Source organism: Tiliqua scincoides, chromosome 9 (genome assembly GCF_035046505.1).
Source record: "Tiliqua scincoides isolate rTilSci1 chromosome 9, rTilSci1.hap2, whole genome shotgun sequence".
NCBI classification, from domain to species: Eukaryota; Metazoa; Chordata; class Lepidosauria; order Squamata; family Scincidae; genus Tiliqua; species Tiliqua scincoides.
The window spans coordinates 6148605-6175856 of NC_089829.1; the positions used below are offsets into that span (position 1 = coordinate 6148605).

A 27252-nucleotide genomic window follows, 5' to 3' on the forward strand; every position below is an offset into this window, starting at 1 on the left:
TACTTGTCGTAAGAGGCGACTAAACAGCCACCGGGTAGATGGGACTCCTTAGCCTGGGAAGGCAGCTCATCTGAGAGAAGGAAAACTCTGATCCCAAACCTCCACTGCCTTGTGGCTACATCCAGTTATGGAAGAGGCTTCAGGAGTCAACCTCGAGGCAAAATCCGGAGCCGGAGTCCCTGAGGCAGTTCGTGGCTGAACACAAGTCACGTTCTGGCAACTCCTGCGACGCCGCTGGAACCAACCGTATTGGCCTCTGCCTTTCCATTGGACCATTTCAGCGACGTGGAGAGGGGGGATTTGCTGCATGGGAAACAGTCTATCCTCCATACCTACTTTACCCAGGCTTTGCGCACTGGAGAGGACACTGTTCCAAAACCACTATTCAGAGCGCGATACCATAGTCTTCCGAGACTGAAGGATGCCAACAGGGACTTGCCTCTTTCCACCAATCAAAGCTAGAGAGAGCAAGGATGAGATGTCTCCCCCTTTCCTGAGACAGCTCCATAGATGCCTCAACTGGAGCTGGGCCCTGCTGTTTCTTTTGGATAGCACAAAACAAAGACCGGAGGCAACTCTGCCTGCTGCCTTCCCAGAGCTTGCGGATGCCTCTGCTCCTCCCACTCTCCAAAGTGCTAGCTCAGCACTCCCCTCCCCTCCACATTTCCTCTTCCTCTCTATCCTCTCTTCCAGTCTAGGGAGTGGAGCAGTGCAAGCAAATAGGCAGACAGAGATGAGCACCCCCCTCAATCTGCTGCATCCTCTTCAGTTGGCCTCATGTATGGGCCAGCTTTGCCCGTTCCCGCGGGGAAGAGTCTACAGACATCAATGACCCCTACTGAGTTAAGTATCACAAGCTGTGAATGGCAACGCCAGGTGTAAAACCCTTTGTGTTGTACGCCTTCCTGGTGGAATGTCACTTTGTGGAACAGCCCTGGACGGCTCACAGGGGAAGGCCTATGGATTAGTTAGGAGAGCACCTGATTGCATGCAGAAAAAAAAAATCACATTCAGTGGCACTCCCTATCACACTGTATAATGCCATTGTACAAATCGGTGGTAAGGCCTCACCTGGAGTTCAGTTCAGTTCTGGTCCAGTTCTGGTCACCACATCTCAAAAGGGATAGAGTAAAAATGGAAAAGGTGCAGAAGAGCGCGAACAAAATGATGACTGGGCCAGGAAAAAAGGCGCCTGAGTAGGGACATGATTGAGGTATACAAAATTATGCAGAGGATAGATAGAGTGGTTAGAGGGATGTTCTTTTCCTTCTCAAACAACACCAGAACCAAAGGACAGCCACTAAAATTGAGAGCTGGGAGAGTTAGGACAGACAAAAGAAAATACAGTAGAACCTCCAAAGTTGACCAGCTCTCTATATTGAGCACCTCCTTAAGTTTACCTCATTTTCACAATATGGACAGACACTGCATATACGTACACTATGGGAGACCAACCTCTCTATATTGACCACCTCCGTAAGTTATATCTTGACCACGTCGACCATTGCACAGAGTATTAATTTGCCCTCCGTAAGTTGCCCACTGAACGCAATATTGTGGGCTTGTGTTTTGACTGGTTTGTCCTATCTTGGAAAAGCAAGAAGCCACGCGACAATCCCTCCCCGACGCCTACTAGCGCATGTGCGAAAGGGTTTTAATAGGTGGACACACTGCACATAGCAGACGGACCTGCGCCAGCTGCCGATCGTACCTGGACATGTACCAAGTTGTGAGGGACATGAGGTTGCTTGTGCATCGTGAAGCCACTGTCCTTTCACTTTGGTTCCCATCACCAGTGCACTGGTGTGCATCACTTTTCACTAAAATTGAAACACAATTGCTATTTTGCTGCCCATTCTCCTGGTTTGGAGAGATCCTTCTGGAGCACTTCACAATCCCTTCTGGTCTTCACCACTCAGAAAAGTTTAGTGTCATCCACAGACTTGTCCACCTCCCTGCCTATCCCTGTTTCCAGGTCATTTATGAAGATGTTGAAAAGCACCAGTCCCAGGACAGTTCCATGAGACACTCCACTTCCCACCTCTCTACTTTTTTTGTCAATTGCCCATTGACACCCACTCTCTGTTTCCTGATCCTCAACCAGTTCCTAATCCATGAGAGGACCTGTCCTCTTATTCCCTGACTGTGGAGTTTTCTCAACAGCTTTTATTGAGGGACTGTATCAAACTCCTTCTGGCATTTAGTGAATCTGAGGAGACCCAGTGGAGGCCAGGTAGCCTAAGTAAAAAAGTGGTTTTGGGGTTTTTTTAGCTGTTGGGGCTATGTAACATGCTACATGCTATGGGCTGGCAAGGGATAGCATTGGTCTGCCTGTCTGCTATGAAACCAAGTATTTTTTTTAAACTTACAATTTTTTTTAAGCTTATGAATTTTCAGGGTTTTTTTTAAAACACTGATTGTGGGCTGTTTATTCTTTGTCTCTTGATATAGCTGTTGATGTTATAAATAGCATGCATCACAAGAGGATCAATTCTCATTGATATTTGCAATAAAACTTTTTAAAAATCCAGTCTAAATAATAACTTGGCCTTGCATTTGTTCTCCTGGTTGCTAAACATGATAATATTTAAATGCCCTTTTTTTCCATATGTTGACCACCTCCCTACGTTGACCAATTTCCTCCAGTCCTTTGGGTGGTCAACTTGAAGAGATTCTACTGTATTTCTTTAGATAGTGTGGAATCAGTCTATCGAACTCCTTGCCACAGGATGTGGTGATGGCGTCTGGTCTAGATGCCTTTAAAAGGGAACTGGACAAATTTAAGAACATAAGAACAGGCCCACTGGATCAGGCCATAGGCCCATCTAGTCCAGCTTCCTGTATCTCACAGCGGCCCACCAAATGCCCCAGGGAGCACACCAGGAAAAGTCCATCATGGGTTACAAGCAATGATGTGTATGTGCAACTTCTCTGGTTGTAGAAGTTGACTACCTTAGAATGCCAGATGCAAGCGTAGGCACCAGGATGCAGGTCTCTTGTTGTCTTGTGTGCTCCCTGGGGCATTTGGTGGGCCACTGTGAGATACAGGAAGCTGAACTAGATGGGCTTTGGCCTGATCCAGGGGGGCTGTTCTTAGGTTTTTATGTTCTTAATCTGTTGCCTGAGGCAACCTCTTCAGTAGACTCATGAATGGGCCGGCCCAGCTTCCAGCTGTTGACAGACCTCTCCACCCCACATTTGTGTAAACCTTGTGAACTAAGCTAGCAGTTTATCCTGCAGTGAATTTACTTAATTAGGAGTTTCAGAGGTGCTGGTTTGGGGAGCTGCTGTTCCCCACCATTGCAGTGGGGGCTCTGACAAGAGAGGGTGGGGTGGGCTTAGTCAGGGAGACCTATAAATACTAAACCTCGTTGTTAAAGTTTTGACACATGAGGCGCAATTAGAAAATGCTACCAGCCTTCCTTCAAAATGAAGTTTCTTTGATTTCCCCCAACTCCACCTCAGCTTTTTACGGGGGGAATGTAATTAGTTGAGAAACCAGCAGCGGGAAGTCAGTGGGGGGGCTGCTCCTTTCCTCGAGATAATGGCCCAAATACCTCCCCAAGCCTGCCCCGCGTATTTCAGTCTTCTGATGAGACAAACTGGTATTGCCTGGAGGCTGATCTCGTCCCTCCCCCTGCTTTGCTCTACCCTGAGAACCACTTTGGGATGTTCCAAATACTGGGGATTTTTCATTAACAGGCCTGGGGGCTTGGTTACACGGCGGGACGCCTGGCTCCTGTTTCCTGGGAGGGGGTGCGAGAGGGATGCTGAGGCAGCACAATTTTCACACAATAGCTGGCTTCCAGATGTCAGCCTAGCCTGGCCCAGCTCGAAGCGAAGCCTCCAGGATCCTGACTCACAGGTAGCTGGTCCCCATGGAAGATGGCACTCCAAGGAATACCCCATGCCTCCCAAAGCAAAGTTGTCCAGTTCTTTAACTGCATGACTTGTGGGAACACAAGTGCCACACTCATCCTCCTGCAACGCCAGTTGCGTCCTGCTCTCTGACATTCCCTAGATCAGTGGTTCTCACACATTTACCACTAGGGCCCTGTGGGCTGGGGATAAGAATAGGCCCTCAGTTTGGCTGTACTTGTCGTAAGAGGCGACTAAACAGCCACCGGGTAGATGGGACTCGTCAGCCTGGGAAGGCAGCTCATCTGAGAGAAGGAAAACTCTGATCCCAAACCTCCACTGCCTTGTGGCTACATCCAGTTATGGAAAAGGCTTCAGGAGTCAACCTCCTGAAGGAGGCAAAATCCGGAGCCGGAGTCCCTGAGACAGTTCATGGCTGAACACAGTCACGTTCTGGCAACTCCTGCGACGCCGCTGGAACCAACCGTATTGGCTTCTGCCTTTCCATTGGACCATTTCAGCGACGTGGAGAGGGGGGATTTGCTGCATGGGTAACAGCCTATCCTCCATACCTACTTTACCAAGGCTTCGCGCACTGGAGAGGGCACTCTGTTCCAGAACCACCATTCAGAGCGTGACACCATAGTCTTCCGAGACTGAAGGATGCCAACCACTAGGGCCCACTTTTTAGAATGAGAATCTGTCGGGACCCACCAGATCTGATGTCATGACCAGAAGTGACATCATCAAGCAGGAACATTTTTCACCATCCTAGGCTGCAATCCTACCCACACTTACCCAGCAGTAAGTCCCATTGACTGTCATTGTTAAAAGAATATACCTAGTAGCTTCTTAGAAGTGCAGGTCTGTAACATTTTCCCAAATGCAGTAACATCCCATGGGAGCAGCAAGTCTAACATATTAAAAATAAAATGTTGAAATGAATGGGGGCCCATCTGAAATTGACTCGTGACCCACCTAGTGGGTCCCAAAACACAGTTTGAGAAACACGGTCCTAGATGAAAATAGGGACATGCCTGGAAGAGAGAGAGAGAGAGAGAGAGAGAGAGAGAGAGAGAGAGAGAGAGAGAACTGGGGCAGTGGTTAGAACTTCCAGAGGGGCAGACATGTTGATTGGTAAAAACAAGAAAGAGTCTTGTAGCAATTTGAAGACTCCACACATTTATTTTGTCATAAAGATTTGTGGACTAGAAGAGATGGTAGATATGATTGGCATGTGTGCATTTCCCAGCGATGGGAAAATCCTGCAGCTCTTGACTTGAGTCTAGTTTAGAGTCACTGCCCCCCGCGACTTGACTCGAAAAAGAGTCATAACTCTTTTTAATAATAATTTTAACTCTTGTTAATAATAATAATAATAATAATAATAATAATAATAATAATAATAATAATAATAATAATAACGGGGGCATTTTCTGAGTCTCTGTCACCCCTTCACGGCTCTAAAGGACTCGAGTCAAGTCACCCCTCCTTTACAAAGCCTGCTGCGGAAAAAACGGGGCTGCTGCCAGGGTATGTGTGTGTGTGTGTGTGTGTGTGTGTGAGTGAGTGAGTGAGTGAGTGATAGAGAGTTCACTTTAAAGACCCCCCTGCTGCCCCGTCCCATCTGTAAAGAGGGCAGGAGGGGTGGGACAGACTGCGAGAGAACAGGGACAGAAGCGGCAAGGGGAGGAGAGTCACACACAGCAGCTGTGAGGCTTACCAGGACAGCCCAATCCTTGGCAGCTCTACTCAGAAGTAGTCCCACTGTAGCAGGTCATTCAGTGAGGCTTCCAGTAACAGCCATGCAAAGGAAATCATGATTGCTACAAAAAAAAAACCCCCCCCCCAACTTCTTGGGCTCCTCTTCCTGCATTCGATGATCATCCATCCATCCCTTCCTTCCTTCCTTCCTTCCTTCCTTCCTTCCTTCCTTCTTTCCTATCACAGATGGGTAAAAAGTTCACTCCTGCCTCCCACCTATTCACTGCAAGAGGAAAACATTAACCCTTTACTTGCCTCCTGGCTAGAACTTCCCTGCTGCTTGCCCGTTCTGAGTGATGGCTCCACGAGGGTTTTCACGCAGCAAAAACAGTAGGCAAGCACACCCAGACACAGGCAGACTTGAGTCTGCCTGCATGGGGTGAGTGCTGAGTCAGGGGGCACTTGAGTGTTTTTCAGAGTCTTCCATGTGTGTAACTCACGAGTCAATGAATCACCCAAAATGCGCATTTTCATGACTCAAGTCCAAGTCACTGACTCGAGTTCCCATCCGTGGCATTTACTGCATCTGTATAATGCATTTTCTTTCTTGAGACAGTGTGCCCCACAGTGTGGGGCTGTGGGGGTTTCTTGAGATGGTGTGTCCCAGGAATCTGTCCTGGGACCAGTGCTTTTCAACTTGTTCATAAATGATCTGGAGATAGGGATAAGCAGTGAGGTGGCCAAGTTTGCGAATGACACTAAGGTTTTCTGGGTGGTGAAGACCAGAAGGGATTGTGAAGAGCTCCAGAAGGATCTCTCCAAAATGGCAGATGCGTTTCAATTTAGGTAAATGTGAAGTAATGCACATTGGGGCAAAAATAGCAAAACTTCACATATAGGTTAATAGGGTGATCTTGGGGTGCTGGTGAACAGCTCGATGAAAGTGTCGACCCATTGTGCAGTGACAGTGAAGAAGGCCAATTCCATGCTAGGGATCATTAAAAAGAGGATTGAGAATAAGACAGCTAATATTATAATGCTATTGGACAAATCGATGGTACGGCCACACCTGGAGTATTGTATCCCTGTAGCTATATAAATCCCTGTCTCTGTATGAAGAAGGAAGGTTTGGGAACATGGCAGAAAAGCCCTGTGTGGGCTGTGGTGTCATTTCAGAAATGCAGAAAAGGTAATTGTGAGAGCCAGGATGATGTCGTGGTTCAAGAGTTGGACTTAGAGCTGGAAGATCCAAGTTCAAATCCCCACTCAGCCATGAAACTTCCTGGGTGACTGTAGACCAGTCATTATTTCTCAGCCTCAATGACCTCACAGGGTTGTGGTGAAGACAAAATGGTGGCAGGAACCACATATACCACCCTGAGCTCCTCAGAGGAAAGGCAGTGTAGAAATGTGAAAACAGAATATTTTCTGATGCATGAGATTGTATTTATGGGATGGAATCATGTGGGGTGTGTGTGTGTGTGTGTGTATGTGTGTGTGTGTGAGAGAGAGAGAGAGAGAGAGAGAGAGAGAGAGCTTGAATTACAAGTATCTACTGCCTCCCAAAATGATGCTTGGTCAGTGTTGGACTCCCTCTAGGGAAGCATGGGTTATTTAAGCTCCAATTGGCCATAAAGATCATTAGGTAACCTGGGGACAATTGGCATTTCAGTGTCATGGAGTGGTTGTGAGGACAAAACAGGGTAACCTTCATTCATTGATGCCACTGTTGAACTCAGTAGAGGTATGATGGATATGAATGTCCATCATCATCAAGATAATTGTTCCCTAAAGATGGCGTCCTGAGCCTCCCTAAAACTGCAAGGTGTCCTGGTTTACTCTGCTTAGTGATGAAACCACTGCAATTATTTGGAATGGTGGCTTATAATTATGGTACCTCGATAGGTTACCACAGATTCAGGACTTTTATTGCGGAGAACAACTACACAGAGTTAGGGCCCAATCCTATCCAATTTTCCAGGGCCAGTGCAGTGGTGCCAATGGGACGTGTACTGTATCCTTTGATGGGAAGGTAGACCCAAAGCCCTCCTCAAGGTAAGGGAACATTTGTTCCCTTACCTCAGGGCTGCATTGCGACTGCATAGGTTGCCAACCTTCAGTCTCGAAAGACTATGGTATAAGCCTACAGCACCCAGTATTCCCAGGTGGTCTCCCATCCAAGTACTAACCAGGCCTGACCCTGCTTAGCTTCCGAGATCAGATGAGATCAGGCATGTGCAGGGTAACACTGCTGCTGGAAAGTAGGATAGGATTGGGCCCTTAATCATCAGCCCACCAGGGGAGTTGAATGCTATGGTTTCCCTGACAGCCTTCAGAGCTTTAAGGGTCTTTTGAGACAGGTACCCTAAGCATCAGTCTATGGATGGTTCTCATCATCAACATCAGCTCTAACCTGGATCCACAGAAGCCGTTGAGTGTTCCAGTTGGGGCTGTAGATCTTGATTTGAAATGAGTTAAATTGTTGGCATCCTTCAATCTCAGAAGACTATGGTATCGCGCTCTGAATGGTGGTTCTGGAACAGAGTGTCCTCTCCAGTGCGCGAAGCCTGAGTAAAGTAGGTATGGAGGATAGACTGTTACCCATGCAGCAAATCCCTGCTCTCCACGTCGCTGTAATGGTCCAATGGAAAGGCAGAAGCCAATATGGTTGGTTCCAGCAGCGTCGCTGGAGTTGCCAGAACGTGACTTGTGTTCAGCCATGAACTATCTCAGGGACTCTGGCTCCGGATTTTGCCTCGAGGTTGACTCCTGAAGCCTCTTCCATAACTGGATGTAGCCACAAGGCAGAGGAGGTTTGGGATCAGAGTTTTCCTTCTCTCAGATGAGCTGCCTTTCCAGGCTAACGAGTCCCATCTACCTGGTGGCTGTTTAGTCACCTCTTAGGACAAGTACAGCCAAACTGAGGGCCTGTTCTTATCCCTAGTCTCCAGGGGGCAATGAGTTAAATAAACTCTGCATTTCCATACTACAAACTTCATACTTCAGGGGCTTCTGAAGAAGGACCGTAGCTTCTGGTAGGAAATGCTACTGACCTCCCAGGATTGGTCAGGAATGTCCAAGAATCTGCTTCAGTCTCCACCTGACTACTGAAAGCAAGCCTGGAAATTTGGAGGCGAGGGAGATCCAGGACTTTCCAACATTACATCAGGTCAATCAATCAATCAATCAATCAATCAATCAATCAATCAATCAATCAGTTTCGGTCTGAGTTGGAAATCCTCATGGCTAACTTTGCCTGTGTGAAGCCCCAGATTCAGTTCCTTGCACCTTCAGTTAACCCATTTTTGCCCAGCCCCCAGGTGTGCACATTTGATCCCTGTTGTGTATATGCAACATTTGGCAGAAATAGCTTAAAGGGGTCAGGAGATATTTTTACAAATCACTACCAGTCAAGGCTAGGTGGATGAACCATTGGTCTGCCCTGGCTGAAGGCAGCTTTATGTTGCTACATGCCTCCCAGTTCAGCCAGTGAGGAGTTCCAGGAAGCAGAAAACACTGGAGATCCAATAGAACATAAGAACTGCCTCCTTCCAAGTCCAGCACTCGGTCCATCTGTCAGCACTGAATGGCAGCAGCTATCCAGGGTTTCAAACGGGTTTCTCTCAACCCTACCTGGAGATGTTGCCAGGAATTGAACCTAGAGCCTACTGCATGTTGGGTTGGTGCTTTGTCATGCACATAGGACCCCTCTCTGTTGTGTTGAGGGCTGTTGTGAGGTCATCATTCTGTTACCAGCTCCCCTCATATAAATTGCAGAGTGAATTAACTTACAGTGAACCCTCAGTTTGATGGAGCTTGATTTAATGGGTCTTGGAAATAAGGGATGTTGTCTGCTTCTTTAAAATCTAGTCATGTTTTGTGCATGCATTTGAATTTATCACGCTTTTCAGTGTTGACAGATACTCATTCCCCTTCAGTCCATCAATTTGAGGGTTCACTGTAGCAAGCAGCAGGTAGAGAAGAACACTTTCCGTGATATGTAATAGCAGCAATGGTCAAAAGTGTGAGAATAAAAGTTTTTTTGTTTTTTTTTAATCTGATGAATGTTGGAGGATATGGGGAATTCTGGGTACTGTAGTTTGACGAAGCATAGGTACTGTACCAAATATTATTAGCCTGATCAGAATTGTTCTCCTTTGGTTTATAGCCAGAATTACTGAATGCCAAGCCAGAATAAAATTCCACTAGGCAATTCAGGCATGGCTCAAGCATCATGCGCTGAAGACATTGCCCAGGGGTCGTGGCTGAATCAGCTGTCATTGAGTTCAATAATTGTTGTGTTCTATTTGATCTATTTGGGGTGGGGCAAGAGTCAATTTACTGGTTGGGGTTTCACAACTTTAGGTTGGGTTTTACAACTTTATCTGAAGGTTTTTTTGATACATTTAAATACACGATACAAATCAACATCACTCACCATCATAGAACATCTAACTATCTTTCAGGAATAGATCAGAATGAAAACAGAACACCATCTAATGGGTTCTGAGCTGTCTGTGACAGATCAGGAGAGAGATCTTGGGGTGGTGGTGGACAAGTCGATGAAAGTGTAGACCCAATGTGCGGCAGCAGTAAAGAAGGCCAATTCTATGCTTGGGATCATTAGAAAAGGTATTGAGAACAAAACGGCTAATATTATAATGCCGTTGTACAAATCAATGGTAAGGCCACACCTGGAGTATTGTGTTCAGTTCTGGTCGCTACATCTCAAAAAGGACATAGTGGAAATGGAAAAGTTGCAAAAGAGAGCGACTAAGATGATTGCTGGGCTGGGGCACCTTCCTTATGAGGAAAGGCTATGGTGTTTGGGCCTCTTCAGCCTAGAAAAGAGACGCCTGAGGGGGGACATGATTGAGACATACAGAATTATGCATGGGAAGGATAAAGTGGATAGAGGGATGCTCTTTACACTCTCACATAACACCAGAACCAGGGGACATCCACTAAAATTGAGTGTTGGGAGAGTTAGGACAGACAAAAGAAAATATTTCTTTACTCAGCATGTGGTCGTTCTGTGGAACTCCTTGCCACAGGATGTGGTGACAGCATCTGGCCTGGATGCCTTTAAAAGGGGATTGGATAAGTTTCTGGAGGAAAAGTCCATTATGGGTTACAAGCCATGATGTGTATGTGCAACCTCCTGATTTTAGAAATGGGCTCTGTCAGATGCAAGGGAGGGCACCAGGATGCAGGTCTCTTGTTATCAGGTGTGCTCCCTGGGGCATTTGGTGGGCCGCTGTGAGATACAGGAAGCTGGACTAGATGGGCCTATGGCCTGATCCAGTGGGGCTGTTCTTATGTTCTTATCAGTTCATGACTTGGTCGAAAAGCAGGTAAGTAGGATTTTCTAATGCACTTTTCAGAACATAATATAAAGCAGGTTATGCTATTGGGAAAGGCTTAAACCTCCCACTAAGTTTTCTGTGTGCGTCAGCCATGGGAATTCTAGTTCCAAAAGTTTGTTTCTTTCTGGCTTCTGGATGCTGTGTTGTCCGGATGAGTCAGTTTCTCCATTTGTGTGATGTCCCAAATGTCATGATGCTATTGTCATGTTGGGGAGGGGGTTTTTTTGTTTGTTTGTTTGTTTGTTTGTTTCCAGGGATTTGTTTATTTTCATCCTGAATGCTATGACCATATGGGCCACAGGTTTGTTTAGGACGGAATGGATTTTCATCTGCGTGTATCACAGAGCTGATCCAAAACAGGGGAGGAGGACTTTGGCTGGTTTTGGGGAGTGCAGGTAAAAGTGAAAGTGGGCAGACAGCATACTGCTGTCTTCAGCTGGTAACCCTAACCTCCCCCCCATCCCTGCTTAGAACAATATTTTATTATGACTACAAGAGAATTTTAGGGGGGAGGGCCAAAGTTCAGTAGTGTGCTTTGCATTCAAAGGTGCCACTTTAATTCCCTGGCATCTTCAGGTAGGGATGGGGAAGAGCCCTGGCTGAAATCCTGCAGAACAGTTGCCAGTTAGCATTTGACAATACTGACCTAGCTGGATATAACATCTGATTCAGTAGGAAGGATCTTCCTATGGGAAAAGATGGCAATGACCAACTGGTGACAACTGGAGCCCTGATATTGGGAGAATCATGTTGGCAACCTTCAGTCTTGAAGACTCTGGTATCTGAATGGTAGTTCTGGAACAGCGTCTAGCGTGGCTGAAAAGGCCAATCCGGGAATGACAATCCCTTCCACACTGGGAGCAAGTGCAGTCTGTCCCTGGTCTGTCTCCCTGGCTGTGGGCCTTCCTTCTTTGCCTCATTGCCTCAAACTGTTGGCCAAGTGTCTCTTCAAACTGGGAAAGGCCATGCTGCACAGCCTGCCTCCAAGCGGGCCGCTCAGAGGCCAGGGTTTCCCACTTGTTGAGGTCCACTCCTAAGGCCTTCAGATCCCTCTTGCAGATGTCCTTGTATCGCAGCTGTGGTCTACCAGTAGGGCGCTTTCCTTGCATGAGTTCTCCATAGAGGAGATCCTTTGGGATCCGGCCATCATCCATTCTCACGACATGACCGAGCCAACGCAGGCGTCTCTGTTTCAGCAGTGAATTCATGCTAGGGATTCCAGCACGTTCCAGGACTGTGTTGTTGGACCTATTGGGAGAAACACCTTGGTGAAATAGGTGATCAAAAGACTGGCGTCCCTCCGTCCCCCACTTTCCCCTTACCATGGGATTGGCCTAAGGGCACAACCCTAACCAACATTCCAGCACTGACCTAGTCGTGGAGCAGTCCCAAGTTCAGGTAACAACCATGCCCTTACTTTGAGGAGGCCCCCTTGACTGCCTCCCCACTGCAGGATGTGGTGCACGCCCCATTGGCACAGCTATGTCTGTGCTGGAAAGTTGGATAGGATTGTGCCCTAAGTCTCACTGTATTCAATGGGGCTTACTCCCAGGAAAGTGTACAGAGGATTGCCATGGAGTTCTTACAACATGTCCCCATTGTTTACCTCCACCCCAGCCCATCCGTTTTGCTTACTATCTAGCTTGATGAAGACCCCTACAAGATTTGGAAGCTTGCTATTTGACAGCCCAATCCTGAGTTGCCTGGTGCCCATCGTCCTTACCCTTTGCACGATTACAGACCCCGCCCCGAATGGATTGCATAATATGTCTTCATACCCTAGACCAGAGGTGCACAATCTCCAGCCCTGGGGCCACTTGCAGCCCTCGAGGCCTCTCAATGCGGCCCTCAGGGAGCCCCCAGTCTCCAATGAGCCTCTGGCCCTCCAGAGATTTGTTGGAGCCCGCACTGGCTCGACACAACTGCTTTCGGCATGAGGACAACTGTTTGACCGCTTTGTGTGAGCTGTGGGATGAGGGCTTCCTCTTCTGCTTGCTGTTTCACGTCTGTGATGCAGTAGCGGCAGCAAAGAAAAGGCCAGCCTTGCTTTGTGCAAGGTCTGTTATAGGCCTTGAGCTATTGCAAGACCTTCATTCATTCATATAAGTTCCATCTCTAATGTATTCATTTAAGTAAACTTATGTAAATTTATTCAAATTTGAAATGTAAATTAATTCTTTCTCTCCCCGGCCCTCCCACTCAGTGGGGCATGGCTTCTGTAAGGGTAAGTCTTGCCTCACAAACCTTTTAGAATTCTTTGAAAAGGTGAACAGGCATGTGGATGTGGGAGAACCCATGGACATTATATATCTGGACTTTCAGAAGGTGTTCGACACAGTCCTTCACCAAAGGCTACTGAAAAAGACTCCACAGTCAGGGAATTAGAGGGCAGGTCCTCTCATGGATTGAGAACTGGTTGAAGACCAGGAAACAGAGAGTGGGTGTCAATGGGTAATTTTCATAATGGAGAGAGGTGAAAAGCAGTGTGCCCCAAGGATCTGTCCCGGGACCGGTGCTTTTCAACCTTTTCATAAATGACCTGGAGACAAGTTTCTGGAGGAAAAATCCATTTTGTGTTACAAGCCATGATGTGTATGTGCAGCCTCCTGATTTTAGAAATCGGCTATGTCAGATGCAAGGGAAGGCACCAGGATGCAGGTCTCTTGCTGTCTTGTGTGCTCCCTGGGGCATTTGGTGGGCCACTGAGAGATACAGGAAGCTGGACTAGGTGGGTGTGTGGCCTGATCCAGTGGGGCTGTTCTTACATTTCTTATGTTTCATTTGGTTCCCCAAGGTGTGGACACCCCAACTGAGAATTCATGCTGTAATGTAGAAGAGGCCCAACTCACACCAAATGTCCTTCTGTCTGGGCTGCACCCAGGTTATTGTCACAATTCTTACATAACTGGTTGGTTTTCTTCCCTGTTTCGGTAACAACAGTTAGTGTGACTTTGAGCTGTCATTATTATTGACAGTGCAGTTGCATGAGGTCCCTTGCATATTACAAAGATCTGAGTGTTCTCATTATGTATTACTTAAATACTTAATCCCCATCATGGTCTCAGGTGTGTGAGGTTTGGGTTTGGCATTTGAAATGTAGCAGGAAATCTTAACAAGAAGGGTGTGGCTCAAGATACAGCAGTCACATATTGCCTGTCGCGAGTCATAATTCCCTCCTGGTAACCTGGGTGTGTGTGTTTTTAGGGAGTGGGCAGAATTACAAAGGTTGTTTTTTTAAAAAATAATAATAATAAATAATAATAATAAAAAGTACTACTACTAATAAAAATCCTTCCATGTGGACAAGCAAGCAAGCTTTTGTCAAAAACCATATTGTGAATGCTAACTATAGTTTTAGTGTGATTCACCATGCACATCAATGGTTTAGCTCAGGGGTCTCCAAATCCTGGCCCGAGGGCCAGGTGTGGCCTGCGGAGAGCCTCTATTAGGCCCGCGACCAGCCTCTGATCCCCTGGCCCAGTTGACCAAACAGAACCAGAGTTGTGCTTGTGTGTGCTTTATTTCCTTGGCTGTGTTGGTGCTTGGAGAATTCCATTCATTCATTCGTTCGTTCATTCATTCATTTCAGTCATTTATCTAAGTTCCATCTCTAATATATTTATTTAAATTTTATATTTAAACTTTTGGCCAAAGGGTCGCATCAAATATCTCGCACGGTGTTGAGGGCCGGAAAAAATAATTAGAGACCCCTGTTTAGCTATAAACAAAAATGACTCCCCTGGGTTTGTGCCATTTGTGACTTTGTCTGCAAGGCTTGGCTGAACCAAATTTCAAGGCACATCTTTGGGATAGACGGAGGAGGATTTGTTTTCACCAAAGAAAGGCTCGGTGGTTGTAAACAGGGCCAGTCTGCTCTTAAGTCTTTTAGGATTGCTGTGTTGTTGAAAAGTAAAGATTCAAATTGTGGTAGGCATAGGGACCCCTCTTTCCCCTGGGGGCTGGGGATAAGAATAGGCCCTCAGTTTGGCTGTACTTGTCGTAAGAGGCGACTAAACAGCCACCGGGTAGATGGGGCTCGTCAGCCTGGGAAGGCAGCTCATCTGAGAGAAGGAAAACTCTGATCCCAAACCTCCACTGCCTTGTGGCTACATCCAGTTATGGAAAAGGCTTCAGGAGTCAACCTGGAGGCAAAATCCGGAGCCGGAGTCCCTGAGGCAGTTCATGGCTGAACACAGTCACGTTCTGGCAACTCCTGCGACGCCGCTGGAACCAACCGTATTGGCCTCTGCCTTTCCATTGGACCATTTCAGCGACGTGGAGAGGGGGGATTTGCTGCATGGGTAACAGCCTATCCTCCATACCTACTTTACCGAGGCTTCGCGCACTGGAGAGGACACTCTGTTCCAGAACCACCATTCAGAGCGTGACACCATAGTCTTCCGAGACTGAAGGATGCCAACAAGGGACCTCTAATTATCTGTGCCAAGCTACAATTCCCGAGATCTTTTGGGAGATAAACTTATGGACTCTAGTATAAAAAGTCCCATTTTACAGCTGGGGCACAGGGACAACGCACCTGTGGATCAGGGAAGGAAGCCTGCAGACTTTTTGCTGCTGCTGTTATTGGGTGGGCTCAGAAAACCCTTACTGCAAACCACCCAGAAATCTTCCAGTAGCTCCTGCTCTCTGTTGCGCCTGCCCCTGGCATCAATAATAATTTAAGTGTCCATAACTAGTGCCAGAAGTTTCCTTCCTGCCCACATGTCATCCCCAGATGCTCACGCTGTCTGGTTGTCTGCATCCCGTAGTTCTGTTGGGAGGAAGAGGGTGTCGGCAGAACATCATGAGGCAACACAAAACCTGCAGCCAAAAGGAGTGGGTGGTGTGATGGTGGGGAGGGAGAATCCTGAAAATCTGACCTGGCAACAGCTGCTTGTGTCTCCCTTTCCCCTCTCTAAAAGCAAACGCAGCTGCCTGGAAATCCGTGATGCTACTCTGGGGACAGTCAGAGGCTTGGCCTGCAGGCTCGGAACTTGGGCCAGTGGATTAACTCAGCACACGCCCAGAGCTCCCTTTGGGCTGTGCATTGTTCAAGAAGTGTTGTAGCAATTCTTTGCTGTTTGCAGCTCTTTGCAATTGCTGTTGTAGCAGTTCTGTAGCAATGCAGAGAAGATGTCTTTCGGAGATATTGGTCTGCCCCAGCAATATTAAACGACTCTGCCCTGTCTCTCCCTGCTCCCTTACGCCTGGAACTCCCCTTCCACATCACCTGTGTGATTCCTCCTCCTTTTCTGCGTACCCAGCTTCTCTTTGGTGCTACTCGTAGTTCCTCTACTCCAGAGGTGTCCAAACTTTTTGGCAGGAGGGCCACATCATCTCTCTGACACTGTGTTGGGGGCCCGGGGAAAAAAATAATTAATTTACATTTCAAATTTGAATAAATTTACATAAATGAATATATTAGAGATCGAATATATTATATGAATGAATGAAGGTCTTGCAATAGCTCAAGGCCTATAAAAGACCTTGCGCAAAGCAAGGTCAGCCTTTCCTTCGCTGCCACTGCTGCATCATAGACGTGAAACAGCAAGTAGTGGAGGGAGCCCTCATCCCACAGCTCAGGTAAGAGGTCGAACAGTCATCCTCACACTGAGAGTAGCTGCATCGGGCCAGCATGGGCTCCAGCAAGTCTCCGGAGGGCCAGAGGCTTATTGGAGACTGGGGGCTCCCTGCGGGCCAGATTGGGAGCCCCCGAGGGCCGCAAGTGGCCCCTGGGCCGGGGTTTGGGCACCCCTGCTCTACTCTGCTGCAACAAGGGACGCGGACACATAAGAATCACATATTCTTCCCCTTGTTTACACAGCCCTCATTCTTTCCCTACCTCTGTCATCTCCTGGTGTCTAGAATTTCAGCCACCTGGGGCAGGGATCCTGTTGGAGTCATATCATTCTCCTAGGGACTTTTATCACCTTACCTTTCTCCTGTAATAGAGCCAAGGTGGCAAAACCACCTGCAGGCACCCACACATGGCCCAGCTTAGCTTCATTCAGCAAGATGGCTGCATCATATGCCCTCAAATCATAGCTCTGATGTGGATTAACATAGTGTAGTGTAGTGGTTAGAGCAGTGTTTCTCAAACTGTGGGTCGGGACCCACCAGGTGGGTTGCTAGCCCATTTCTGCTGGGTCCCTTTTCATTTCAACATTTTATTTTTGATGCTACCCTGGTATGTGACTGCATGTGGAGAAAGGTTACAGACCTGTACTTTTAACAAGCTATTATGTATATTCTTTTAACAATGATAGTCAATGGGACTTACTGCTGGGTAAGTGTGGGTAGGATTGCAGCCTAGGATTGTTACAAATTTTCCTGCTTGATGATGTCACTTCCGGTCATGACATCACTTCCGGTGGGTCCTGACAGATTCTCATTCTAAAAAGTGGGTCTTGGTGCTAAATGTGTAAGAACCGCTGGGTTATAGTGTTGGGTGAAGACCAGGGAATTTGGAGGAGTTCAAATTCCCTCTTAGCCTTGAAGTTGACGAGGTGATCCTGGGCCAGTCACTGTGCTTCAGTGTGACTTGTGTGTGTGCGTGTGACGGAGAGAGCATAATACGAGAGCATAATCGTATTAGCCATGATATTTAAATGAAAGCTCCATTTACAGAGGTATCATGCTGAAAATTAGAATCTATGAGGCTCCTCTAATATGCCTGTCTTGTGAGCATCTCTAAGGCATCCAGGTGCCCAGAAGAGTGATGTAAATGGACATGTTGGTCTGATTCAGGTCATGCCGAGCAAACTGTACATCTCTTTCCCCTTTTTTAATCTAGTCCCCCAAACACTCTTTTGCAGGAAGGGCTCCCTTCCTTCTTTTAGGAAGAAGGAAAGTTTTAGGGTTTCTAAAATCTCCTTCTCCAGTTCCCCGGGGAATGGCAGAGCGGCGCCGGGAGTTTGACTCCTAGACGGATTTATGGCCCTCAGCACAGCCAGAGGTGGAGACACTGTGGCAAGGCAGCGGCAGTGACAGCGATGCAATCCGGCATCAGCCACAGCCCTCCAAAACAACAGCTGTTCTCCAACGAGGCGCTTCTTTTTCCTCTCCAAAATAATCGCGGTTTGGAAATCAGTGGCAAAATGACTTTCGCAGGGACTGCTTGGGCATGTGCGGGGAGGGCTTGAGGGAGGGGCAGCCTTTCAAAGCACATGGTTTGCACGAAGAAGATTCGAGGTAGGGCTACCGAAGACCCCCCTCCTTGGAATCCTGGACTGCTAGTGCCAGTCCGTGTCGACAATCCCGAATTAAATGGGCCAGTGGTCCGGCTCAGTATCCAGCAGCTCCAGTGGCGTAGCTAGAGTGGGTGCAAAGCACTACGTTTTGCAGGGACTCTCACCGCAGCGTGGAAGGGGACCCTTCCCCTCTGAGTCATTCCAGGCGGTGGGAGCAAAACAGAGGCGTATCTCCACTACCTGCAATGGCTCCGAAGAGGAGGGGGAGGGGCCCCTTGAGACTCCTTGCAAAACTTAGTCCTTTGCACCCCCTTTCGCTACTCCACTGAGCAGCTCTTTTGGAGATGCCAGGGATTGAAGCTGGGAATTTCTGCATGCAGAGCAGGTGCTCTTCCACTGGGCTACATGCTTGGCTCACACTAGAGTGTGATGGAGTGTTTGAAGAGTGGGGAGATAGTGAATGTCAAACAATTATCTGGTGTGCTCCCTTGGGCATTTGGTGGGCCGCTGTGAGATACAGGAAGCTGGACTAGATGGGCCTATGGCCTGAGCCAGTGGGGCTGTTCTTATGTTCTTAACTACAATTCCCAGGAAGCCTTGCAGGTCTCTTGTTATCCGGTGTGCTCCCTGGGGCATTTGGTGGGCCGCTGTGAGATACAGGAAGCTGGACTAGATGGGCCTATGGCCTGATCCAGTGGAGCTCTTCTTATGTTCTTCTTATGTTCTTAATTATTATGAGACTCTATGACCTTCTGGAGTCTAAGGCTGCATGCCCAATGCTGCCTCCTCTAACCCAATGATATGCTAACCTCTCCCACTCCCATAAGTGGAAAAAAGAAGGGGGGGACTGGGCAAATATTGCAGAGGACTGGAGAGTGGCGGATTATCCGCAGGTTCGAAACCCGCAGATTTGACTCAGCGTGGGTTCTAAACCTGTGCCGGAGGGCCTCACCTGACCTCCCGGATGTGACCAGAAGTGCCTTCTCTGGGTCTCAGAATGCCCCCCCCCCAGGGTTCTGAAAACCAGAAGTGTCTTTCCAACACCTTCGGAAAGTGTTTTGGGGCTCAGAGAGGCCACACGCACCTCTCCTGAGGTGTCTCAGAACTCCTCCAGACGCGACTGGAAGGCGCTTTCAGTCATGTCTGGAGGTCCGTCCTGTTGGACCTGATCATGGATTCCATTATTCACAGGTTCGCTCCATCCTCTCCAAGAACGGATCCCCCACAGATACCGCAGTCCAACTCATTATCTATCTATCTATCTATCTATCTATCTATCTATCTATCTATCTATCTATCTATCTATCTATCTATCTATCTATCTATCTAGTCTTCCTTCCTTCCTTCCTGCCTGCCTGCCTTCTCATCTATCTATCTATCTATCTATCTATCTATCTATCTATCTATCTATCTATCTATCTATCTATCTATCTATCTATCTATCTATCTATCTATCTATCTATCTAGTCTTCCTTCCTTCCTTCCTTCCTTCCTTCCTTCCTTCCTTCCTCATCTATCTATCTATCTATCTATCTATCTATCTATCTATCTATCTATCTATCTATCTATCTATCTATCTATCTATCTATCTATCTATCTAGTCTTCCTTCCTTCCTTCCTTCCTTCCTTCCTTCTCATCTATCTATCTATCTATCTATCTATCTATCTATCTATCTATCTATCTATCTATCTATCTATCTATCTTCCTTCCTTCCTTCCTTCCTTCCTTCCTTCCTTCTCATTCATCTATCTCTCTATCTCTCTATCTCTCTAAGTTCTGCTGATTAAACTTGTATTTGATTAGAATTGATTACTCAAACCGATTAGTTAGTTAGATGTTGTCGCCTTAATGCTAGCCGCTTCCCAGTAGGGTCTTGCATGTGAGTTTTTTTCAGTGTGAAGCAAAGAGAAAGATTTAAGTGACATACAAAGACAAAGAAAAATGTATATAATTTCAATGTCAAAAAGAATCCAAGCATTTCGTAGAGTCCCTCTCAGGTGGACTTTCAACCCAAATCTCAGCCGGGACATCCCCCAGCTCCTGCCTTTCAGATGTAGCAGGACTGAGGGAGCGTGGGCTTGCCTCTGTTCCTTAGTGCTCATAATTCAGATATGGGAAAGAAAGTGTCCAAAGCCTTGCTCCTTTCCCCACCCTTCCAGCAGCTGCCTCCTCTTTGCTCAATCGCCTCCGTTCTTCCGGTCAGCCGGAAAGCAGAACATACTAGAATCCCCTGATGGTTTTCCTTCAGGTTCCACAGGCAGGGAATTTGGAGAGCAGGAAATCTCGTAAATTTGGCAGTTATGAAAGAAAGGGCAGGTGAGAGAAGCAAGAAGGGGAGTTGCAGGGCAGAGAGAGGCGGATTTTGCCAGTGGCTGACACTGTATCTTCAGGGGGCAGGGGGTGGGGATTCAGAGAGGTCGTTTGAATTGCAGGCATGCATCTGGTCCAGGATAATATTTATCATTACATAAACTTTCACAGTCTACCAGGTGTTTATACAGTCCTGGCATTTTTTTTTTTTTTTTGACTCTCACTAGTTTGAATTCTAGCCAAGAATTTAGGAACCAGTGATGTGATATGTGGCATGTTCTCAATAGTGTGGCTCTCTGGTTACTATCCTATCTATGCCAGATTATTTCGGGCCCTTGAAGTTGCACCTGGGCCCTCTGAGCATTGCTGGGATTCTTACAACTTCCCCCCGCCCCCCCAATACACTGAACATTGATTTCGAATCTCTGTTTTTCTTGGTCTTTTCCAGCTCTTTTTTCAATTCTGCTGTCTTCAGGGATTGCCACGTCAATCAATTTGACTTGTTGATTATGGTCCTAGTCCCTCTGGTCCAGAATATGCCAGGAGGAGTCTGCCAACCAGCTCGTCAAGATGTCACTTTCTGCTGCTTTAGGTACCCAATCCAAGCCAGTTGCAATTCTGCTGTATCACATGCTGAGTCATAAGAACATAAGAACATAAGAAGAGCCCCACTGGATCAGGCCATAGGCCCATCTAGTCCAGCTTCCTGTATCTCACAGCGGCCCACCAAATGCCCCAGGGAGCACACCAGATAACAAGAGACCTGCAAGGCTTCCTGGGAATTGTAGTTAAGAACATAAGAACAGCCCCACTGGATCAGGCCATAGGCCCATCTAGTCCAGCTTCCTGTATCTCACAGCGGCCCACCAAATGCCCCAGGGAGCACACCAGATAACAAGAGACCTGCAAGGCTTCCTGGGAATTGTAGTTAAGAACATAAGAACAGCCCCACTGGATCAGGCCATAGGCCCATCTAGTCCAGCTTCCTGTATCTCACAGTGGCCCACCAAATGCCCCAGGGAGCACACCAGATAGCAAGAGACCTGCAAGGCTTCCTGGGAATTGTAGTTAAGAACATAAGAACAGCCCCACTGGATCAGGCCATAGGCCCATCTAGTCCAGCTTCCTGTATCTCACAGCGGCCCACCAAATGCCCCAGGGAGCACACCAGATAACAAGAGACCTCATTCTGGTGCCCTCCCTTGCATCTGGCATTCTGACATCATGGTCAGGGGTCATGGTCAGGGGACTCCCAGCTGGCTTCTGATTGGTCTCTGACCATACAAAAACTGTACTCCAGGGAGGAGTACTGTACTGGAGGGAGGGCTGGTGTGTGGCAGTCAAGGGGACCCAAACCAGGACCACATCACAGGAGGAAGGGGTTTAACCCTTTCCCTCACGCAGTTTCCAGATGGTAATTGTCTCCTTCCTGAAGCTGTTGCTTGACCCGAGAGGAAAATAACATGAAGTGGTGCAGTTCCCTTGTGCCACAAACAATTGCTTTGGCAGGAAATTCCACTGGGAAAACGTCATGAGTGGGGAAGGGTTTAGTCCAGGGCTTTTCAAACTGGGGGGTCGTGACACCCCAGCCTATGGGCCCTGGCTTCTGCCCCCTTAAGAGACGGGGGGCAGCCAGGAGGCAGGGAGGAGACTCAGGGAGCTGCAGGGGCTTGGGTGCACTTACCAGAGCCTCTTGCAGCCTTCCGGGGGTGGGGGGAGCCCTGTGTGAGCGTCTGCAGAGCTCCCCGATGCTTTAGAAGTAAAAGTGGAGCGATTGCACTCAACTTCTGCTAAACTGGAAGTGCAGCACGATCGCTCCATTTTCACTTTTGCAGCTTCGGGGAGCCCTGCAGATGCTCGTGCAGGGCTCCCCACGCCCCTGGGAGGCTGCAGGGGGCTCTGGTAAGTGCACCCAAGCCCCTGCAGCCCCCTGAGCGGCAAGATCCTGGGGATTGCACCGCTACCTTCCCCCCACCCCTGCTGCCTTCCCCCCACCCCCGCAAAGACTTACAGCTGTTTTCAAACTCCCTGAGAGTTTGAAAACCACTGGTTTAGCCTCCTTTCCCCTGCAGCAATCTGGATAAGGCAGGGGTGTCAAACGTAAGGCCCAGGGGCTGGATGCGGCCCTCGGAGGCTTCTTATCTGGCCCTCAGGCTCTCATCTCCTGAGCAGTGCTGAGGTGTTACTTCTGAAAGGGCAGCCCACACGAACATTGGGCTCTCCCATATCCTGAAATATTGTCGAGGTTTGCATATTTTCTCTTCTGTCATTTGCAGCTAATGAGTTCCTAAGAGAGAAAAAGTACTTGTTTTTGTTATGACCTGTTCAGTGACATCATTTCCTGCCTAATGACATCGCTTCTGGCCCTCAGCAGGCATCATGAATGCCGTGCGGCCCTTGGTTTGGAATGAGTTTGACACCTCTGGGATAAGGGCCCCCCCTCAACTGCTCTCATTCTGTATTATTAATTAATTATTATTAACAGTATTTATATACCGCTTTTCAACTAAAAGTTCACAAAGCGGTTTACAGAGAAAAATCAAATCACTAAATGGCTCCCTGTCCCAAAAGGGCTCACAATCTAAAAAGATGCAAAGGAATACCAGCAGACAGCCACTAGAACAGACAGTGCTGGGGTGAGGTGGGCCAGTTACTCTCCCCCTGCTAAAAAAGGAGCACCCACTTGAAAAAGTGCCTCTTACCCAATTAGCAGGGGTTGTAAAGCTTAGGTCTGTACAATTCTGTAAAGCTTAGGTCTCCAAACTTTCCAGTACAAGGGCCACATAATATGTTTTACACATATTGGTGGGCTGAAAAATCAGTGTTCTAAGTGAATTGTAAATGAGTGAATACATTTTACTTGGATCTTTTTTGTAACTAGCATGATATGATTCAGAACAAAAGAGAAATGTGACAGTTACAATGAAACAATGAAGTGCCTTAACAGAAAAAATGATATATAATGAGTGAAAAGGTCAAAACATTAGCAAGTGCTCTGACACACACACACACACACACACACACACACAAAGTTGCTGCTGGCTGGATAGGTCGGGACCCACCGGAAGTGATGCCATGACGGGAAGTGACATCATCAAGCAGAAAATTTTTTAACAATCCTAGTTAAAATCCTACCCACACTTACCCAGGAGTAAGTCCCATTGACTGCAATTGTTAAAAGGATATACCTAGTAGCTTGTTAAAAGTACAGGTCTGTCACATTTCCCCAAATGCAGTCATGTCTCATGGTAGGATCAAATCTAATGTATTCAAAATAAAATATTGAAATGAATGGGGACCCACCTGAAATTGGCTCGTGATCCACCTAGTGGGTCCCGACCCACAGTTTGAGAAACACTGTGATAAGGCATTTATTCATCATGTCTAGTTAAATGCTGAGAAAAGAGGACTGGAAGGGATGATGAATGACTTAAACCAGTGGTTCTCACTCCTTTAGCATGGGGACCCATTTTTTAGAATGAGAATCCGTTGGAACCCACCAGAAGTGATGTAATGACTGGAAGTGACATCATCAAGCAGGAAAATGTTTTAACAATCCTAGGCTGCAATCCTACCCACACTTACCCAGGACTAAGTCCCATTGACTACCATTGCTAAAAGAATATATATAGCAGCTTGTTAAAAGCACAGGTCTGTCACATTTCCCCAAATGCAGTCACATACCTTGGTAGCATCAAGTCTAATATATTAAAAATAAAATATTGAAATGAATGGGAACCCACCTGGAATTGGCTCGTGACCCACCTAGTGGGTCCCAACCCATAGTTTGAGAAACACTGACTTACAGCCCAATCCTATGCATGTCTACTCAGAAGTAAGTCCCATTAGAGTCCATGGGGCTCACTCCCAGGAAAGTGTGGATAGGATTGGGCTGTTAAACAAACCTGATTGATCTTTAATGGTGGGGGTGTCTAGTATCCATCCCTGCTGATAGATACAACCTGCCCCCTAGTGGACACCACTGAGAATTACCATTTGCTGGATTTGTGTTTGGCATTCAAAAATGCCCAAATTCAAACCCAAATCTTTCAGGCTTACAGGGAAGCGCGGCTTGTGGCTGTACACACTGATGTGCCATTTTATGGCAGTGAGTGCTGCAGCTGGGGGAAGGGATTGTCAGTGCAGTCTCTAAAACGTCTGCCAATTGGGAATTACCTAGCACTTAATAGCCATAAGCAAGGGCAGAAATGAAACGAAGCTCAGATTCTACTTTTATGTTCCAGCCAATTAAACTTTATGCACACTTCCTTCTCTTTCCCTATGCTTTTTGCCTATTCTGTCCCCCCCCCAAACAAGACCATAGTACACCCAGCCTGATACAATTGTTCCCCCAAGTGGCCAAAAGCAGTACACCACTCTGTCTATACAGTAGAACAGTGGTCCTCAAACTTTTTAGCACCGGGATCCACTTTTTAGAATGAGAATCTGTCGGGACCCACCGTAAGTGATGTCATGACTGGAAGTGACATCATCAAGCAGGAAATTTTTTAACACCCCCATACAACAAAATCATATCCAATCAATCAAGTAAGTAAATTAAAAGTTTACAATAAGTATACGTTTAAAAATTTATTTAAAATATATAAACCTCCCAAGCAGTTGCTGTTCTGTTAAAAAAAAATTTGCGAAACATCCTAAAGGCTTCAATACTAACCACACTTACCCAAGAGCAATCCCATTGACTATCACTGTTAAAAGCATATACATAGTAGCCTGTTAAAAGTACAGATCTCTAACCTTTCCCCGAATGCAGTCACACACCATAGTAGGATCAAGTCTAAAATGGTAAAAAATAAAATACACATTGAAATTAAAAGGGACCCACCTGAAATAGGCTCATAACCCACCTAGTGGGTCTCGACCCACAGTTTGAGAAATATTGCAGAAACACTGCCTCTGAAGGTTAAAATTAGTTTGTAAACATATTACAGCCTTCTGTAAGAAGCTACAGCTAGCTATAGATTGGGTGCCTTTTTCAGTCTATTTCACTGTGTGTGTGTTAATATAAAGCATACTTTATATTAAAATACATAAGCGGAAATAAGAACATAAGAACATAAGAACAGCCCCACTGGATCGGGCCATAGGCCCATCTAGTCCAGCTTCCTGTATCTCACAGCGCCCCACCAAATGCCCCAGGGAGCACACCTCATAACAAGAGACCTCATCCTGGTGCCCTCCCTTGCATCTGGCATTCTGACATAACCCATTTCTAAAATCAGGAGGTTGTGCATACACATCATGGCTTGTACCCCGTAATGGATTTTTCCTCCAGAAACTTGTCCAATCCCCTTTTAAAGGCATCTAGGCTAGACGCCAGCACCACATCCTGTGGCAAGGAGTTCCACAGACTGACCACACGCTGAGTAAAGATAGTCAAAATAAACCCTCTTAAAGAGGGTCAAAATAAACTCTTAAAGATAGTCAAAATAAACCCTCTTTGTTAACACTTGGGGTTTATTTTACTGTCCTTGACATCAAACCCCACAGAAATGACACCATGCACTATTTCTCATAGCGATATGATATTTTATTTCATATTTCCACTAGGATATCAAAACAATTTAATGTAGAATGGAATGGGGACCAAAGGCTACCATTTTTACATGGCTGCCATTTTGGAATTCATGCATTTTTTCTGTTGTATTTCCTGTGCATGGCTGCCACGTTGAAATCTGTTCATTTCCCAGGATTTTATTTCCTGTGCATGGGTACCTTGTTGCAATCTGTGCCTATTCCGCGTCTGGCATTAAAGGTGGAACCGATATCTAGGATCCTGCCGGAAAGAGGCCCTTCTCATCTTGCAATCTGCTTATCTACAGTTCCCCTTTGCAACCCAACTACATGTTGGTCCTCCACAGCTGACTGCACTCCCGTCGCCTCTCTTCCAAAGAGACTTCAAGAAATCTCAACAAGAGGCTTCAGAGAGTGAAGAGCCAAGAGCTGGTTGGGGGGGAGGGAATAATGAGAATTGGATTGCTCCCTTGGGTTCCCCGTCGTGCTCAATCCTCATTAGAGTGAAACTCGTTTCAATTAACGCCAGGCTTCCAATCCCCCTCCTCTTTTGTCTTTCCATTAATTGGGCTGGCCCCACTGCTAAGTGGGCAGCTTATGCATTCCGAGGACCCTGAGAAAGCTCCCCACGTCCCCCCTTAATGGATCTTGGAAGTGGAAAAATGACAACATAATTGGGAGCCTCTCCTTTTGTGATTCACCCCTCCCCCTTACCCATTCACAAGGAGAGAGGGTGACAGATGGGAACAGGGTGGTGGCATCAAGGGGGCATGCCCAAGGCTTTCAGAGAGCTTGCTGCCAGGCGGAACTTCTCCTAATCGCCCACTTTCAGTTTTTTCTGCATTGAGGAAGTTCCAAAGCAAAGTTGCTAGACCATTGCCCCCAGCGCCAGTGAGCAAGCAAATAATCTTTCTCTCTTTTTTTTTCTGCTGCCCCTTTGTGACTCAGAACAAACTTGGAGCAGGGGCGCAATCGAGCGTACCATAGAATGGGCTCCCCACTAGTCGGACGGAGTGACTCATTTCCCGTGGCAGCCCTGCCGGCACCCAGCTTGCATCAGTCTTGGCATTCCAACATGAACCCAATTCCATTTTATTTCCGTGGCAGCCATGAGGCTAAAGCATAAATGCCATATTTGTGAAACCGCGGCGGAAACCTTATATTTCAAATAATTGCAATAAGCTAAAGGTGGGTTGGCTAATGAATTTTCAGTGCCGTAGAATCGTTGGATTGGAAGGAACCTTGTCGTCCATCCAACCCTCTGCTTGACAAAGGAAATCCAGAACTA

At 47.0% G+C, this 27252-nt stretch overlaps 1 pseudogene; it reads right to left on the reverse strand.

The window, feature by feature from the left end:
• Positions 1-7702: 7702 nt before the first annotated feature.
• LOC136660697 (5S ribosomal RNA) lies at positions 7703-7821 on the reverse strand (annotated as a pseudogene).
• Between the last annotated feature and the right edge of the window lie 19431 nt (positions 7822-27252).